This window comes from Neofelis nebulosa, chromosome X (genome assembly GCF_028018385.1).
Source record: "Neofelis nebulosa isolate mNeoNeb1 chromosome X, mNeoNeb1.pri, whole genome shotgun sequence".
Classification (NCBI taxonomy): Eukaryota; Metazoa; Chordata; class Mammalia; order Carnivora; family Felidae; genus Neofelis; species Neofelis nebulosa.
The window spans coordinates 82,674,401-82,693,469 of record NC_080800.1 but is presented as its reverse complement, the minus strand read 5'-3'; positions in this window follow the sequence as shown (position 1 = coordinate 82,693,469).

Sequence of the window (19,069 nt, the reverse complement as noted above, 5' to 3'; positions counted from 1 at the left end):
GCAAGAGATTCTCTGCTGTCCTGTGTACTGTTTTCAAGCCCAGCGATTAATTTTATGACTATTATTCTAAATTCACTTTCTGTTATATTATTTAAATCCTTTTTGATCAGTTCGTTAGCTGTTGTTACTTCCTGGAGATTCTTCTGAGGGGAATTCTTCCGTTTGGTCATTTTGGATAGTCCCTGGAGCGGTGAGGACCTGCAGGGCACTTCCCCCGTGCTGAGGTGTATAACTGGAGTTGGTGGGCGGGGCCGCAGTCCGACCTGATGTCTGCCCCCAGCCCACCACTGGGGCCACAGTCAGACTGGTGTGTGCCTTCTCTTCCCCTCTCCTAGGGGCGGGATTCACTGTGGGGTGGTGTGGCCCGTCTGGGCTACTTGCACACTGCCAGGCTTGTGGTGCTGGGGAGCTGGCGTATTAGCTGGGGTGGGTAGGCAAGGTGCACGGGGGCGGGAGGGGCAGGCTTAGCTCGCTTCTCCTTAGGTGATCCACTTCAGGAGGGGCCCTGTGGCAGCGGGAGGGAGTCAGATCCGCTGCCGGAGGTTTGGCTCCGCAGAAGCACAGAGTTGGGTGTTTGCGCGGAGCGCGCAAGTTCCCTGGCAGGAACTGGTTCTCTTTGGGATTTTGGCTGGGGGATGGGCGGGGGAGATGGCGCTGGCGAGCGCCTTTGTTCCCCGCCAAGCTGAGCTCTGCCATCCGGGGGCTCAGCAGCTCTCCCTCCCTTTGTCCTCCAGCCTTCCCGCTTTCTGAGCAGAGCTGTTAACTTATGACCTCCCAGACGCTAAGTCGCGCTTGCTGTCGGAACACAGCCCGTCCAGCCCCTCCGCCCTTGCCAGCCCGACTTGGGGGCTCTGCTTGGCCGGGGAGCCGCCCCTCCGCCCCGGCTCCCTCCCGCCAGTCCGTGGAGCGCGCACCGCCTCGCCGCCCTTCCTACCCTCTTCCGTGGGCCTCTCGTCTGCGCTTGGCTCCGGAGACTCCGTTCTGCTAATCCTCTGGCGGTTTTCTGGGTTCTTTAGGCAGGTGTAGGTGGAATCTAAGTGATCAGCAGGACGCGTGGTGAGCCCAGCATCCTCCTACGCCGCCATCTTCCGGAAGTCCCCTCTCCTCTTTTATTTTTAATGACAGCCTGCTGGATAGTGGGATGGATCAGTTTTTTGCACAGGTGTGTGTATGTGCAGGAGTGGGAGAGTTGAAAATGGCATCATGCCTGTTCCCAGTCTCTTGCATCAGAACTCTGTGCTCTCGCTCACTGGCCATTAGGCACCCCTCCTTTGTCTCTGGCCTTATTTCACTCCCTGCTTCTGCACTGTCCATGACCAAGGCATCAACCTGCAATGTGGCACCTCTGTCCTGAATGTTATCTAAGATTGGGCCCTGTTTCCAAACCCTTCACTTCTGAGGGCCCTGCAGCTTGGGCCTGCTTTTACTCTCTGGGGGAGGGTCTTGCCAAGCAAGTGTTGGGCGCTGGCTTACCCAAGGGAACACTCATGCAACCATGTCACTGGAGAGGCCCAGAGACTCTCCGGGTGCCTGCCCACCCCAGAAAAAGTTTGTGCGATGGTGTAGCAGCAGTGGTTCAGGGACTATGGCAAATCACAACACACAACTGGTGCCAGGCTTCATGGTTCCCTAGTGTCCTTGTTCCAACACTAGCATAAATGGCTGTTCTCTAGGGTCTGCTGGGACCTTTTCCCATGGGGAGGCCACATGGCCTCTACCAAATGCCCTCCCAGAAGGAGACCTCCTCCATGTGTCCTGAGGATCCCTCGGACCTCACTGTCTCCTCCTGGGGATTTGCCCTTCCCATGAGAGCACCACCAGGTATCAAACTGCAGATTTTCTGACTCTGCACTCCTCTGTTTACAGAGTCCTAATGGTATTGAAACCCTCTCCTTTCTCCTTTTCCCCTTTCTTGTTCAGACCCTTCTGGGTGTTTCTACTCTTTCTCTTTCTCTCCAGCTGCTTTAAGGGGGAATGCTTCTCCTGTACTCTCTCCCCTGTCTCTGTCCTCTCTCTGCAAACGAAATAGCTCCCTACCCTCCATGGCTTCTCTACCCCCAGTTCACCTCTCCGTGCCACCCCCCAGTTCACCTCTCTGTGCCACATACCTGCTGAGTTCTGTGGCTCAGGTTATGTAGATTGTTGTGTTAATCCTCAGATCAATTTTCTATGTGTGCAAAATGGTTTCTTGCTGATCTAGTTGTATTTCAGGGATGAGAGAGGTGGAGAACTTCCATGCTGCTCTGCCATCTTGTCCCCTCCCTGTGACAGTTTTTGAATTGATTCTTGGAATAACATTGCATATATATATATATATATATATATATACACACACAAAACAGGAAGATATAGTGGAGTGAAGATCCAGAATCTATTGTCAGTGGAATAGTTGAAATATGAGAGTGGCTGAAGGCTGGAACTGACCTGAGGACGTCAGAAGCAGGAGCAGTAAAAAATCGGTGGATAAGATGATGGTGTGCACTTGTAATATAATAAAACTTAAGAAAAATATCTGAGTTATTGATATGTGCTTGCCAGACATATCCATCTGGAAAACTTAATGAGAAGCATATTATTTGTGTTTTCTTGTTCTTGTTACATTATCTTCTATACATCAGACATAGCACAGTGCAGAAGATAGCAATGATAATAAGGACTGTACCAAACTAAGCATAAAAAAAAAATAAATTTAGAGTTTTGCTTCTACCAATGACAGATAAGCTAAATTGGACCAAACTTCCAACTAAGAACAACTAGATAATTGTAAAAAATTATTTAAAATAAAGTATTATTTGAAGGCATCAAAGAGCTAATGGTGCTGTAAGATGTTATGGATCAAAAGTAAGAGGAAAAAAGAAAATCCTAATGTTTGGCTCCTTTTCCTTTAGCAGCAATTGATGACTCCTAAGGAGACAGGTAAGATGTTTAAATGCTGAAAATTCATGCCAGATTTTCTACAGTCATAGGGCTAAGTACATAAATGTTGAAGGTGGGGCTTCCAAAGGGAAGGTACCCTGGAAAATCACTCATGCTTAGGGATCTCTGAAAGCTATGCCAGGCAAGTAAGGGTAAATTAGAAATAGACCAGCCCCCCCCCCCAAGTGTCTGAGGTCCAGATTAATAATCTCAACCACTAATGGGATTAAAGGGATTTGGGGTTGTTTGTTGCTGTCTGGCAGTTTATCAGGAAAAACAAACAAACAAACAAAAACCTTTTTCCTGAAGAAAGATAACTTCATTCTATGACTGAAGGAAATAAATCTACAATTTATTACATACAGTTCCCTGAAAATTTTAAATAACTAGGTTAAAAAAAAATAATGATTGAAAATCAAGGAGTGAAAAAAAAAAGAAATTAAAAATAATCCACATGAAATCCAGATAATGGCATTATTAGATATAAACTTTAAAACAATCATGCTTATAATTGTCAAGAAACCCTAAAACATTGAAAATTTTAGCTAACAATTTGATTATATAAAATATGAATGAAATTTTTAGAACTCAAAAGAGCAATACCTGGAATTAAGAATAATTATGGTATTAGTAGCATATGAGACACACTGAAGGAAGAGTTAGAGAAATAAATGAAGAGTGTGAAGAAACTATCCAGAATGAAGTATGGAGAGACAACATTATGAATGATATAGTAAGAGATGGAACAAAGTTAAGGGGGTACAGTAAATAAATCAAACATATGTTTAGGGGCACTTGGGTGGCTTAGTTCATTGAGTGTCCAACTTCTGCTTAGGTCATGAACTTGCGGATCATGAGTTTGAGTTCTGCATCAGCCTCTGTGCTAACAGCTCAGAGCCTGGAGCCTGCTTCAGATCCTGTGCCTCCTTCTCTCTCTCTTGCTCCCCCATTTGTTCTCTCTCTCTCTCTTTCAAAAATACATAAAGATTACAAAATGAAAAAAAAAAATAAATCAAACATGTTTAATTAGAGTCCTATAAAGGAGAGAGAATAGTGCAGAATAGTATTGCAAGATAGAATGCTTCAGAAATTTTGAAAAGTAACAAAAGATATCAAGTCACAGATGTAAGAAGCAGTATATATGCCAAGCATACTGGGGTATGAGGGAATCCATGACCATCATAGTAAAGCTGTTGAAACCCAAATAAAGAGAGAAAATATTTTTTTATGTTTATTTATTTTTGAGAGTGAGAGAGTGAGCAGAGGAGGGGCAGAGAGAGACACAGAGAATCCGAAGCAGGGTCCAGGCTCTGAGCTGTCAGTACAGAGCCCAACATGAGGCTCGAACCCATGAACCACTAGATCATGACGTGAGCCAAAGTCAGATGCTTAACTGACTGAGCCACCCAGGTGCCCCAAAGAGAGAAAATATTTAAAGAGGAAAGAAAAACAACAAATTATCTTAAAAAGAGTGAAAATAAGATTGACATAATTTTTGAAAATAAATGATAGTTTAAAGAAAGTGAAATTCTAACTTCATACTGCTGGAATAAAATAACTGCATACTTAGAATATTGTGTCTGTAAAAAACTTACCTTTCGAAAATGGAAGTTAAAGAAATAAATACCTTAATGCAAACAAAAGCTAGGCAAATTTGTCACGAGCCAAATCAAACTAAAGGTTTATGCTCAGGATAAAAAATATGATCTGAGATGAAGGCATATAAATGCAAGAAGAATGAAGAATAATGGCAGTTGAAAATATGGAGGAAAATCTAAAAGAGTATTGACTCGTTTCATGATTTCTTTGAATAATTTATATATATTATATAAAAATTATATTATACATATATTATATATATAATTAAAATACATATCAATAAATCAGGAGGTGCATTGACAGAGTTTAATACTGAAAGGTGCTAGTGTTATCTAATGAAATGCAAAAGAACTAATTTATATTAAACTGTGATAAAGCAAAAATATATGTTGTAATCTGAAAGGTAAACACAACAAAAAAGATAAAAGCATATTTAACTACCAAGCTAAATGGGTAAAAATTAAATAATTAAAAAAATAATAATAATATTAAACATAACAAAATAAAGGAAAAGGAAACTAGAACAGGAAAATACATGCAGGGGAAACAGTAAGATAACTTAAACCAAATTATATCTTAAATTAAATTACATGTCAATGGCCTGAAGCTTTCAAATTAAAAAGCAGAGATCATAAATCTAGTTTAAAAAATTCATTCAATCAAATTATCCTTAAAAGGGTCGTATATAAAATGTAAGGATATAGAAAATTTGGAAAAAAAAAAAAGATGGCTAAAATATACCACTTAAGCAATGACTGACTGAAAGCTGGTATAACAATTCATAAGAGATAAAATACACCTCAAGTAAAAGTTTTACTAGAGAAAAAGGGAGATTGCAAACGATGGAATGTTTAATTGAAAATAAAAATATTAATAAAACAATTTTAAATTTCTATGCACCTTTTTTTTATAACTATGTGACTTTCTCTGTTTGCCTTTAAAATCTTTTAATTTTTTATTTATTTTTTATTTTTTAATATATGAAATTTACTGTCAAATTGGTTTCCATACAACACCCAGTGCTCATCCCAAAAGGTGCCCTCCTCAATACCCATCACCCACCCTGCCCTCCCTCCCACTCCCCATCAACCCTCAGTTTGTTCTCAGTTTTTAACAGTCTCTTATGCTTTGGCTCTCTCCCACTCTAACCTCTTTTTTTTTTTCCCCTTCCCCTCCCCCATGGGTTTCTGTTAAGTTTCTCAGGATCCACGTAAGAGTGAAACCATATGGTATCTGTCTTTCTCTGTATGGCTTATTTCACTTAGCATCACACTCTCCAGTTCCATCCACGTTGCTACAAAAGGCCATATTTCATTTTTTCTCATTGCCACGTAGTATTCCATTGTGTATATAAACCACAATTTCTTTATGCATTCATCAGTTGATGGACATTTAGGCTCTTTCCATAATTTGGCTATTGTTGAGAGTGCTGCTATAAACATTGGGGTACAAGTGCCCCTATGCATCAGTACTCCTGTATCCCTTGGGTAAATTCCTAGCAGTGCTATTGCTGGGTCATAGGGTAGGTCTATTTTTAATTTTCTGAGGAACCTCCACACTGCTTTCCAGAGCAGCTGCACCAATTTGCATTCCCACCAACAGTGCAAGAGGGTTCCTGTTTCTCCACATCCTCTCCAGCATCTATAGTCTCCTGATTTGTTCATTTTGGCCACTCTGACAGGTGTGAGGTGATATCTGAGTGTGGTTTTGATTTGTATTTCCCTGATAAGGAGCGACGTTGAACATCTTTTCATGTGCCTGTTGGCCATCCGGATGTCTTCTTTAGAGAAGTGTCTATTCATGTTTTCTGCCCATTTCTTCACTGGGTTATTTGTTTTTCGGGTGTGGAGTTTGGTGAGCTCTTTATAGATTTTGGATACTAGCCCTTTGTCCGATGTGTCATTTGCAAATATCTTTTCCCATTCCGTTGGTTGCCTTTTAGTTTTGTTGGTTGTTTCCTTTGCTGTGCAGAAGCTTTTTATCTTCATAAGGTCCCAGTAATTCACTTTTGCTTTTAATTCCCTTGCCTTTGGGGATGTGCCGAGTAAGAGATTGCTACGGCTGAGGTCAGAGAGGTCTTTCCTGCTTTCTCCTCTAAGGTTTTGATGGTTTCCTGTCTCACATTCAGGTCCTTTATCCATTTTGAGTTTATTTTTGTGAATGGTGTGAGAAAGTGGTCTAGTTTCAACCTTCTGCATGTTGCTGTCCAGTTCTCCCAGCACCATTTGTTAAAGACACTGTCTTTTTTCCATTGGATGTTCTTTCCTGCTTTGTCAAAGATTAGTTGGCCATACTATTGTAGGTGTAGTTCTGGGGTTTCTATTCTATTCCATTGGTCTATGTGTGTGTTTTTATGCCAATACCATGCTGTCTTGATGATGACAGCTTTGTAGTAGAGGCTAAAGTCTGGGATTGTGATGCCTCCTGCTTTGGTCTTCTTCTGCAAAATTACTTTGGCTATTCGGGGCCTTTTGTGGTTCCATATGAATTTTAGGATTGCTTGTTCTAGTTTCGAGAAGAATACTGGTGCAATTTTGATTGGGATTGCATTGAATGTGTAGATAGCTTTGGGTAGGATTGACATTTTGACAATATTTATTCTTCCAATCCATGAGCAGGGAATGTCTTTCCATTTATTTATATCTTCTTCAATTTCCTTCATAAGCTTTCTATAGTTTTCAGCATACAGATCTTTTACATCTTTGGTTAGATTTATTCCTAGGTATTTTATGCTTCTTGGTGCAATTGTGAATGGGATCAGTTTCTTTATTTGTCTTTCTGTTGCTTCATTGTTAGTGTATAAGAATGCAACTGATTTCTGTACATTGATTTTGTATCCTGCAACTTTGCTGAATTCATGTATCAGTTCTAGCAGACTTTTGGTGGAGTCTATCGGATTTTCCATGTATAATATCATGTCATCTGCAAAAAGCGAAAGCTTGACTTCATCTTTGCCAATTCTGATGCCTTTGATTTCATTTTGTTGTCTGATTGCTGAAGCTAGAACTTCCAGCACCCTGTTAAACAACAGCAGTGAGAGTAGGCATCCCTGTCGTGTTCCTGATCTCAGGGAAAAAGCTCTCAGTTTTTCCCCGTTGAGGATGATGTTACCTGTGGGCTTTTCATAGATGGCTTTTATGATCTTTAAGTATGTTCCTTCTATCCCGACTTTCTCAAGGGTTTTATTAAGAAAGCGTGCTGGATTTTGTCAAAGGCCTTTTCTGCATCGATTGACAGGATCATATGGTTCTTCTCTTTTTTTTTGTTAATGTGATGTATCAAGCTGATCGATTTGCGAATGTTGAAGCAGCCCTGCATCCCAGGAATGAATCCCACTTGATCATGGTGAATAATTATTTTTATATGCTGTTGAATTCGATTTGCTAGTATCTTATTGAGAATTTTTGCATCCATATTCATCAGAGATATTGGCCTGTAGTTCTCTTTTTTTACTGGGTCTCTGTCTGGTTTAGGAATCAAAGTAATACTGGCTTCCTAGAATGAGTCTGGAAGTTTTCCTTCCCTTTCTATTTCTTGGAATAGCTTGAGAAGGATAGGTATTATCTCTGCTTTAAACGTCTGGTAGAACTCCCCTGGGAAGCCATCTGGTCCTGGACTCTTATTTGTTGGGAGATTTTTGATAACCGATTCAATTTCGTCGCTGGTTATGGGTCTGTTCAAGCTTTCTATTTCCTTCTGATTGAGTTTTGGAAGAGTGTGGGTGTTTAGGAATTTGTCCATTTCTTCCAGGTTGTCCAATTTGTTGGCATATAATTTTTCATAGTATTCCCTGATAATTGTTTGTATCTCTGAGGGATTGGTTGTAATAATTCCATTTTCACTCATGATTTTGTCTATTTGGGTCATATCCCTTTTCTTTTTGAGAAGCCTGGCTACAGGTTTGTCAATTTTGTTTATTTTTTCAAAAAACCAACTCTTGGTTTCGTTGATCTGCTCTACAGTTTTTTTTAGATTCTATATTGTTTATTTCTGCTCTGATCTTTATGATTTCTCTTCTTCTGCTGGGTTTAGGCTGCCTTTGCTGTTCTGCTTCTATTTCCTTTAGGTGTGCTGTTAGATTTTGTATTTGGGATTTTTCTTGTTTCTTGAGATAGGCCTGGATTGCAATGTATTTTCCTCTCAGGACTGCTTTCGCTGCGTCCCAAAGCGTCTGGATTGTTGTATTTTCATTTTCGTTTGTTTCCATATTTTTTTAAATTTCTTCTCTAATTGCCTGGTTGACCCACTCATTCGTTAGTAGGGTGTTCTTTAACCTCCATGCTTTTGGATGTTTTCCAGACTTTTTCCTGTGGTTGATTTCAAGCTTCATAGCATTGTGGTCTGAAAGTATGCATGGTATAATTTCAATTCTTGTGAACTTATGAAGGGCTGTTTTGTCACCCAGTATATGGTCTATCTTGGAGAATGTTCCATGTGCACTGGAGAAGAAAGTATATTCTGTTGCTTTGGGATGCAGAGTTCTAAATATATCTGTCAAGTCCATCTGATCCAATGTATCATTCAGGGCCCTTGTTTCTTTATTGACTGTGTGTCTAGATGATCTATCCATTTCTGTAAGTGGGGTGTTAAAGTCCCCTGCAATGACCACATTCTTATCAATGAGGTTGCTTATGTTTATGAGTAATTGTTTTATATATCTGGGGGCTCCGGTATTCGGCGCATAGACATTTATAATTGTTAGCTCTTCCTGATAGATAGACCCTGTAATTATTATATAATGCCCTTCTTCATGTCTTGTTACAGCCTTTAATTTAAAGTCTAGTTTGTCTGATATAAGTATGGCTACTCCAGCTTTCTTTTGGCTTCCAGTAGCATGATAAATAGTTCTCCATCCCCTCACTCTCAATCTAAAGGTGTCCTCAGGTCTAAAATGAGTCTCTTGTAGACAGCAAATAGATGGGTCTTGTTTTTGTATCCATTCTGATACCCTATGTCTTTTGGTTGGCGCATTTAATCCATTTGCATTCAGTGTTATTATAGAAAGATACGGGTTTAGAGTCATTGTGATGTCTGTATGTTTTATGCTTGTGATGTCTCTGGTACTTTGTCTCACAGGATCCCCCTTAAGATCTCTTGTAGGGCTGGTTTCGTGGTGACAAATTCCTTCAGTTTTTGTTTGTTTGGGAAGACCTTTATCTCTCCTTCTATTCTAAATGACAGACTTGCTGGATAAAGGATTCTCGGCTGCATATTTTTTTCTGTTTAGCACACTGAAGATATCGTGCCAAGCCTTTCTGGCCTGCCAAGTTTCAAAGGAGAGATCAGTCACGAGTCTTATAGGTCTCCCTTTATATGTGAGGGCACGTTTATCCCTTGCAGCTTTCAGAATTTTCTCTTTATCCTTGTATTTTGCCAGTTTCACTATGATATGTCATGCAGAAGATCGATTCAAGTTACCTCTGAAGGGAGTTCTCTGTGCCTCTTGGATTTCAATGCCTTTTTCCTTCCCCAGTTCAGGGAAGTTCTCAGCTATAATTTCTTCAAGTACCCCTTCAGCACCTTTCCCTCTCTCTTCCTCCTCTGGGATACCAATTATGCGTATATTATTTCTTTTTGTGTATCACTTAATTCTCTAATTTTTCCCTCATACTCCTGGATTTTTTATCTTTCTCTCAGCTTCCTCTTTTTCCATAACTTTATCTTCTAGTTCACCTATTCTCTCCTCTGCCTCTTCAATCCGAGCTGTCGTCGTTTCCATTTTGTTTCGCATTTCGTTTAAAGCGCTTTTCAGCTCCTTGTGACTGTTCCTTAGTCCCTTGATCTCTGTAGCAAGAGATTCTCTGCTGTCCTCTATACTGTTTTCAAGCCCAGCGATTAATTTTATGACTATTATTCTAAATTCACTTTCTGTTATATTATTTAAATCCTTTTTGATCAGTTCATTAGCTGTTGTTATTTCCTGGAGATTCTTCTGAGGGGAATTCTTCCGTTTGGTCATTTTGGATAGGCCCTGGAGTGGTGAGGACCTGCAGGGCACTTCCCCTGTGCTGTGGTGTATAACTGGAGTTGGTGGGCGGGGCCGCAGTCAGACCTGATGTCTGCCCCCAGCCCACCGCTGGGGCCACAGTCAGACTGGTGTGTGCCTTCTCTTGCCCTCTCCTAGGGGCGGGATTCACTGTGGGGTGGCGTGGCCCGTCTGGGCTACTTGCACACTGCCAGGCTTGTGGTGCTGGGGATCTGGCGTATTAGCTGGGGTGGGTAGGCAAGGTGCACGGGGGCGGGAGGGGCAGGCTTAGCTCGCTTCTCCTTAGGTGATCCACTTCAGGAGGGGCCCTGTGGCAGCGGGAAGGAGTCAGATCCGCTGCCTGAGGTTTGGCTCCGCAGAAGCACAGAGTTGGGTGTTTGCGCGGAGCGAGCAAGTTCCCTGGCAAGAACTGGTTCCCTTTGGGATTTTGGCTGGGGGATGGGGGGGGGAGATGACGCTGGCGAGCGCCTTTGTTCCCCACCAAACTGAGCTCTGTCGTCCGGGGGCTCAGCAGCTCTCCCTCCCTTTGTCCTCCAGCCTTCCCGCTTTCTGAGCAGAGCTGTTAACTTATGACCTCCCAGACGCTAAGTCGCGCTTGCTGTCGGAACACAGTCCGTCTGGCCCCTCCGCTTTTGCCAGGCAGACTCGGGGGCTCTGCTTGGCCGGAGAGCCGCCCCTCCACCTTGGCTCCCTCCCGCTAGTCTGTGGAGCGCGCCCCGCCTCGCCACCCTTCCTACCCTCTTCCGTGGGCCTCTCGTCTGCGCTTGGCTCTGGGGACTCCGTTCTGCTAATCCTCTGGCGGTTTTCTGGGTTCTTTAGGCAGGTGTAGGTGGAATCTAAGTGATCAGCAGTATGCGCGGTGAGCCCAGCGTCCTCCTACGCTGCCATCTTCCCTCCAACTCTAAGCACCTTTTAATATAGAGCCCAAGTATATACAGCAAAAAGTGATAGAAGTAAAAGGAGAAATGGAAAAATCCAGTCCCAGTAGGAAATTTTAATACACTTCCTTGAGTTACAGAATAAACAGACAAAAAATCAGATAAAGAAGATTTAAATGCGTAGCAAAACTTACTTAATTGACATAGAACACTGCACATGACAACCCATGTAACATTCCAGAATATCATATATGAGCCATAAACCAAGCCTGTAGAAACCTTTATGGGGAGGGAAGAGAAAAGATGGCAGCAGAGGAGGACGCTGAGCTCATCTCTTTCTGCTGATCACTTATATTGCAGCCACATAATCGTAAATAACCCAGAAAACCACCAGGCGTTTAGTAGAATGAAGTCTCCGGAGCCAAGCATAGACAAGAGGCCCACAGAAAAGGATAGGAAGGGTGGACAGGTGGTGCGCACTTCATGGATTGGCGGGGGGGAGCCGGGGCAGTGGAAGGGAAGCCTGCCAGGCAAGGCAGAGCCTCCAAAGTCTGGCTTGCAAAAGTGGAGGGGCCGGACTCCATGAGTTCTGACAGCCAACAGGACTTAACATCTGGAATGTTAAAAGTCAGCAACTCTGCACTTGGAGACGGGAGGGTAAAAGGATGCCAGGAGGGAGAGTTGTTGAGTCCCAGAAGGACAGAGCTTGGTGGGGGAACAAAGGCACTGGCAAATGCCATCTCCTTCTCCCATCCCCCAGCAGAAATTCCAAAGGGAACGAGTTCCAGTCACTGAACTTGCTTGTACCACGCAAACACCCAATGCTGTGCTTCTGTGGATCCATCCCTCCAATAGGCCTACCTCCCTCCCTGTGCTGCAGGGCTCTTCCCACAGGGGACCACCTATGGCAAAGCTAGCTAAGCCTGCCCCTCCCACCCCTGTGCACCTGACGGATCCACCCCTGCTGATATGCCCTTGGCCAGATCCCATTGAAGCAGCACCACAAGCCTGGCAGTGTGCAAGCAGCCCAGACAGGGGCCACACCGCTCCATAGTGAGTCCTGACCCTGGGAGAGAGGAAGATAAGGTACACACCAGTCTGACTGTGGCCCCAGCGGTGGGCTAAGGGAAGACATTGGATCTGACTGCAGCCTCACCCCCCAAAACAAGTTTCTCCAGGTAGCACAGGGGAAGTGCCCTGCATTTTGGAGATCCTGCAGGGACTAACCAAAATGATGAAACAGAAGAATTCTCAAAAGAAACTCCAGGAAGTAGCGGCAGCCAACGACTTGATCAAAACTGATTTAAGCAATATAACAGAACAAGAATTTAGAATAATAGTCATAAAATTAATCGCTGGGCTTGAAAAAAGCATAGAAGACAGCAGAGAATGTATTGCTACAGAGATCAGGGACTGAAAAATGGTCATGAGAAATTAAAAAATGCTATAAATGAGGTATAAAATAAAATGGCGGTGGCCACAGCACAGATTGAAGATGCAGAGGAGATATTAGGTGAATTAGAAGATAAAATTATAGAAAAACAGTAAGCTGAGAAAAAGAGAGATAAAAAAATTCAGGAGTATGAGGAGAGAATTAGAAAATTAAGTGATGCAAACAGAAAAATATCTGTATCATAGGACTGTCAGAAGAAGAAGAGAGAGAAAGGGGCTGAAGGTGTACGTGAACAAATCATAGCTTAGAACTTCCCTGATCTGGAGATGAAAACAGGCACTGAAATCCAAGAGGCACAGAGAACTCCCTTCAGACATAACTTGAATCAATCTCCTGCATGACATATCACAGTGAAATTGGAAAAATACAAGGATAAAGAGAGAATTCTGAAAGCAGCTAGGGATGAACAGGCCCTAATTTAAAAAGTTAAATACATAAGAGTAGTAGCAGACCTATCTACTGTAACTTGGCAGGCCAGAAAGGAATGGCAGGACATATTCAATGTGATGAACAGAAAAATTATGCAGCTGAGAATCCTTTATCCAGCAACTCTGTCACTCAGAATAGAAGGAGAGATAAAGGTCTTCCCAAACAAGCAAAAACTGAAGGAATTCATCATCACTAAACCAGCCCTACAAGAGATCCTAAGGGGGATCCTGTGAATGAAAATTTGCAAGGATCACAAAGTACCAGAGACATCACTACAAGCATGAAACCTACAGACATCACAATGACTCTAAACCCACACCTTTTTATAATAACACTGAATGTAAATGGACTAAATGCTCCAACAAAAAGACATAGGGTATCAGAATGGATTAAAAAAAAAAAAACAAGACCCATCTATTTGCTGTCTACAAGACACTCATTTTAGACCTGAAGACACCTTCAGATTGAAAGTGAGGGGATGGAGAACTATCTATCATGCTACTGGAAGTCAAAAGAAAGCTGGAGTAGCCATACTTATATCAGACAAACTAGACTTTAAATTAAAGGCTATAAAAAAATTAAAGGCTATAACAAGAGATGAAGAAGGGCATTATATAATAATTACAGGGTCTATCCATCAGGAAGAGCTAACAATTATAAATGTCTATGTGCTGAATACGGGAGCCCCCAAATATATAAAACAATTACTCACAAGCACAAACAACTTATTGATAAGAATGTGGTAATTGCAGGGGACATTAATACCCCCACTTACAACAATGGATAGATCATCTAGACACAGAATCAATGAAGAAACAAGGGCCCTGAATGATACATTGGATACGATGGACTTGACAGATATATTTAGAACCCTGCATCCCAAAGCAACAGAATATACTTTCCCCTCAAGTGCACATGGAACACTCTCCAAGATTGATTACATAGTCACAAAACAGTCCTTCATAAGTATAAAAGAATTGAGATCATACCATGCACACTTTCAGATCACAATGCTATGAAACTTGAAATCAACCACAGGAAAAAGTTTGGAAAACCTCCAGAAGCATGGAGGTTAAGGAACACCCTACTAAAGAATGAATGGGTCAACCAGGCAATTAGAGAAGAAATTAAAAAATACATGGAAACAAATGACAATGAAAATACAACAATCCAAATGCTTTGGGATGCAGTGAAGGCAGTCCTGAGAGGGAAATACATTGCAATCCAGGCCTATCTCAAGAAACAAGAAAAACCCCAAATACAAAATCTAACAGCACACCTAAAGGAAATAGAGGCAGAAAAGCAAAGACACCCCAAACCCAGCAGAAGAAGAGAAATAATAAAGATCAGAGCAGAAATAAACAATATAGAATCTAAAAAAAAAAAAACTGTATAGCAGATCAATGAAACCAAAAGTTGTTTTTTTGAAAAATAAACAAAATTGATAAGCCTCTGGCCAGGCTTCTCAAAAAGAAAAGGGAGAGGACCCAAATAGATAAAATGGTGAATGAAAATGGAATTATTACAACCAATCCCTCAGAAATACAAGCAATTACCAGGGAATACTATGAAAAATTATATGCCAAGAAACTGGACTACCTGGAAGAAATGGAATTTTTCCTAAGCACCCACACACTTCCAAAACTCAAACAGGAAGAAATAGAAAAATTGAACAGACCCATAACCAGTGAGAAATTGAATCGGTTATCAAAAATCTCCCAACAAATAAGAGTCCAGGACCAGATGGCTTCCCTGGAGATAATACCTATCCTTCTCAAGCTATTCCAAATAATAGAAAGGGAAGGGAAACTTTCAGACTCATTCTATGAATCCAGCATTACTTTGATTCCCAAAACAGAGACCCAGCAAAAATACAGGCCAATAACCCTGATGAATATGGATGCAAAAATCCTCAACAACATACTAGCAAATAGAATTCAACAGCATACAAAAAAAATTATTCAGCATGATCAAGTGGGATTCATTCCTGGGCTGCAGGGCTGGTTCAACATTTGCAAAGCAATCAACGTGATACATCACAGTAATAAAAGAAAAGAACCGTATGATCCTGTCAATTGATGCACAAAAAGCATTTGACAAAATTCAGCATCCTTTCTTAATAAAAACCCTCGAGAAATTCGGGATAGAAGGAACATACTTAAACATCATGAAGGCCATTTATGAAAAGCCCACAGCTAATATCATCCTCAATATGGAAAAACTGAGAGCATTCCCCCTAAGATCAGGAACACGACAAGGATGTCCACTCTCACTGCTGTTGTTCAACATAGTGTTGGAAGTTCTAGCATCAGCAATCAGACAACAAAAGGAAATCAAAGACATCAAAATTGGCAAAGATGAAGTCAAGCTTTCGCTTTTTGCAGATGACATGATATTATAAATGGAAAATCCGATAGACTCCACCAAAAGTCTGCTAGAACTGATACATGAATTCAGCAAAGTTGCAGGATACAAAATCAATGTACAGAAATCAGTTGCATTCTTATACACTAACAATGAAGCAACAGAAAGACAAATAAAGAAACTGATCCCATTCACAATTGCACCAAGAAGCATAAAATACCTAGGAATAAACCTAACCAAAGATGTAAAAGATCTGTATGCTGAAAACTATTGAAAGCTTATGAAGGAAATTGAAGAAGATATAAAGAAATGGAAAAACATTCCGTGCTCATGGATTGGAAGAATAAATATTGTTAAAATGTCAACACTACCCAAAGCAATCTACACATTCAATGCAATCCCAATCAAATTGCACCAGCATTCTTCTCAAAGCTAGAACAAGCAATCCTAAAATTCATATGGAACCACAAAAGACTCTGAATAGCCAAAGTAGTATTGAATAAGACCAAAGCGGGAGGCATCACAATCTTAGACTTTAACCTCTACTACAAAGCTGTAATCATCAAGTCAGCATGGTATTGGCACAAAAACAGACACATAGACCAATGGAATAGAATAGAAACCCCAGAACTACACCTACAATAGTATGGCCAACTAATCTTTGACAAAGCAGGAAAGAACATCCAATGGAAAAAAGACAGTCTCTTTAACAAATGGTGCTGGGAGAACTGGACAGCAACATGCAGAAGGTTGAAACTAGACCACTTTCTTACACCAGTCAAAAAAAAAACTCAAAATGGATAAACGACCTGAATGTGAGACAGGAAACCATCAAAACCCTAGAGGAGAAAGCAGGAAACAACCTCTCTGACCTTAGTCGCAGGAATTTCTTACTTAACACATCTCAGAAGGCAAAGGAATTAAAAACAAAAATAAACTGTTGGGACCTCATGAAGATAAAAAGCTTCTGCACTGCAAAGGAAACAACCAACAAAACTAAAAGGCAACCGACAGAATGGGAAAAGATATTTGCAAATGACATATCGGACAAAGGGCTAGCATCCAAAATCTATAAAGAGCTCACCAAACTCCACATCCGAAAAACAAATAATCCAGTGAAGAAATAGGCAGAAAAAATGAATAGACACTTTTCTAAAGAGGACATCAAGATGGCCAACAGGCAAATGAAAAGATGCTCAACGTCACTCCTCATTAGGGAAATACAAATCAAATCCACACTCAGATATCACCTCACGCCAGTCAGAGTGGGTAAAATGAACAAATCAGGATACTATAGTTTGTGGCAAGGATGTGGAGGAATGGGAAATTTCTTGCACTGTTGGTGCAAATGCAAACTGGTCCCGCTGCTCTGGAAATCAGTGTGGAGGTTCCTCAAAAAATTAAAACTAGATCTCCCCTATGACCCAGAAATAGCACTGCTAGGAATTTACCCAAGGAATACAAGAGTGCTGTTGCATAGGGGCACTTGTACCCCAATGTTTATAGCAGCTACTTTCAACAATAGCCAAACTATGGAAAGAGCCTAAATGTCCATCAATTGATGAATGGATAAAAAAGTTGTGGTTTATATACACAATGGAATACTACATGTCAATGAGAAAGAATGAAATATGGCCTTTTGTAGCAATGTGGATGGAACTGGAGAGTATTATGCTTAATGACATAAGTCATAGAGAGAAAGACAGATACCATATGTTTTCACTCTTATGTGGGTCCTGAGAAACTTAACAGAAACCCATGGGGGAGGGGAAGAAAAAAAAAGAAGTTAGAGTGGGAGAGAGCCAAAGCATAAGAGACTGTTAAAAACTGAGAACAAACAGAGGGTTGATGGGGAGTGGGAGGGAGGGGAGGGTGGGTGATGGGTATTGAGGAGGGCACCTTTTGGGATGAGCACTGGGTGTTGTATGGAAACCAATTTGACAATAAATTTTGTATTTAAAAAAAATTTACAATCAACACAGTAACAGAAACTTTGAGGCTGTGAAGGGACTCTTAATGCTGAACTTGAAGAGATATGTTGAGAGATAAGAAATCCATCAAGTTTTATTGGTAAAACTTTTTCAATAGTCTATTCAGATTCATTCTTTTAATGCTGACACATTTTCTTTAAAGTAATAAAGAATGGTAATGATAGATAAAATAAACCCACTGCCTGTGAAACCTCAAATTCATGGAGCTACTTAGGGACAGACACTCCAATAGTACCTACCACATCATAGAAATTCAATAATATTTATTGAATTGAAAGAATGGTGTGTGGCATTATGTCTGGAAAAATCACTGGAGCAGACATAAGATTATTAAAAGTAGAAGTTCAGAAGGAATTTAGTTGGTCTTCCAGAGACAGTTCTTGATGAAGGTGTTTTAGTTACTCTGATGTGTCGATTTGGCTAGGCCATAGTACTTAGTTATTTAATTAAACATCAGTCTAGGCATTGATGTGGAGGTATTTGTGGATGTAGTGAACATCTGAAATCAGTTGACTCTAAATAAAGATTATCCCTAACACTGTGAGTAGGCCTCATCCAATCTACTTAAAGTTCTTAAGGGCAAAAAGTGAGGTTTCCCAGAGGAAGAAGAAATTCTGTTGCAAGGCTGTAGCACTAACTCCTGCATGAGCCTTTTGGTCTGCTCTGTGGATTTCAGATCTGCCATAGCCAATTCCTTGAAATAAATTTCTTGAAATAAAATTCTTTGAAAGAAATATATCTTACTGGTTCTGTTTCTCTGGAGAACCCTGACTTATACAGTCACTTAGGGATCTTTGGCTTAATACTTCATAGGATAATATGTGCTACATACCTTTAAAGTCTTTTTGAAATGATATTCTTTCTCCAGTCTTTTAAATATTTGACTTACTTTATACCATATGGGGGAATATATTGGCTTATTTCCTTATTAATTTATTTAATGACAAAGTTATCTAAAACCCATTTTACCAAAATTTATTTTATTTATGGTAGGTTAGTTTAATTCGTTCTGAGAATTTAAAGTATCTTTTTTAGTTTTCTTTTTATATTTTGACAATCTAAATATTACATAAATGTCTTTAGTCGATTTTAGGACACAACCGTTTTATTTTCTTATTTCTATTTTTTAAGTTTTTATTTATTTATTTTGAGAAAGAGTGCACACATGCACACAAGTAGGGGAGGAGCAGAAAGAGGTAGAGAGAGAATCCTAAGGAGGCTCCACACTTTCAGTGCAGAGACTCATGCGAGGCTTGAACCCATTAACCATAAAATTATGACCTGAGCCGAAACTGAGTTGGGAGCATAACTAACTGAGCCACCCAGGTGCCCGTTTTATTCTTTTATTTCTAAAAAGCATTTAAAATTTAACAGCATTTGATCTATGCTAGCACATTTTAAAGTTCCTAGACATTTTTGGCATCCTTTCAAGCATATCCTTTCCTATTTAACA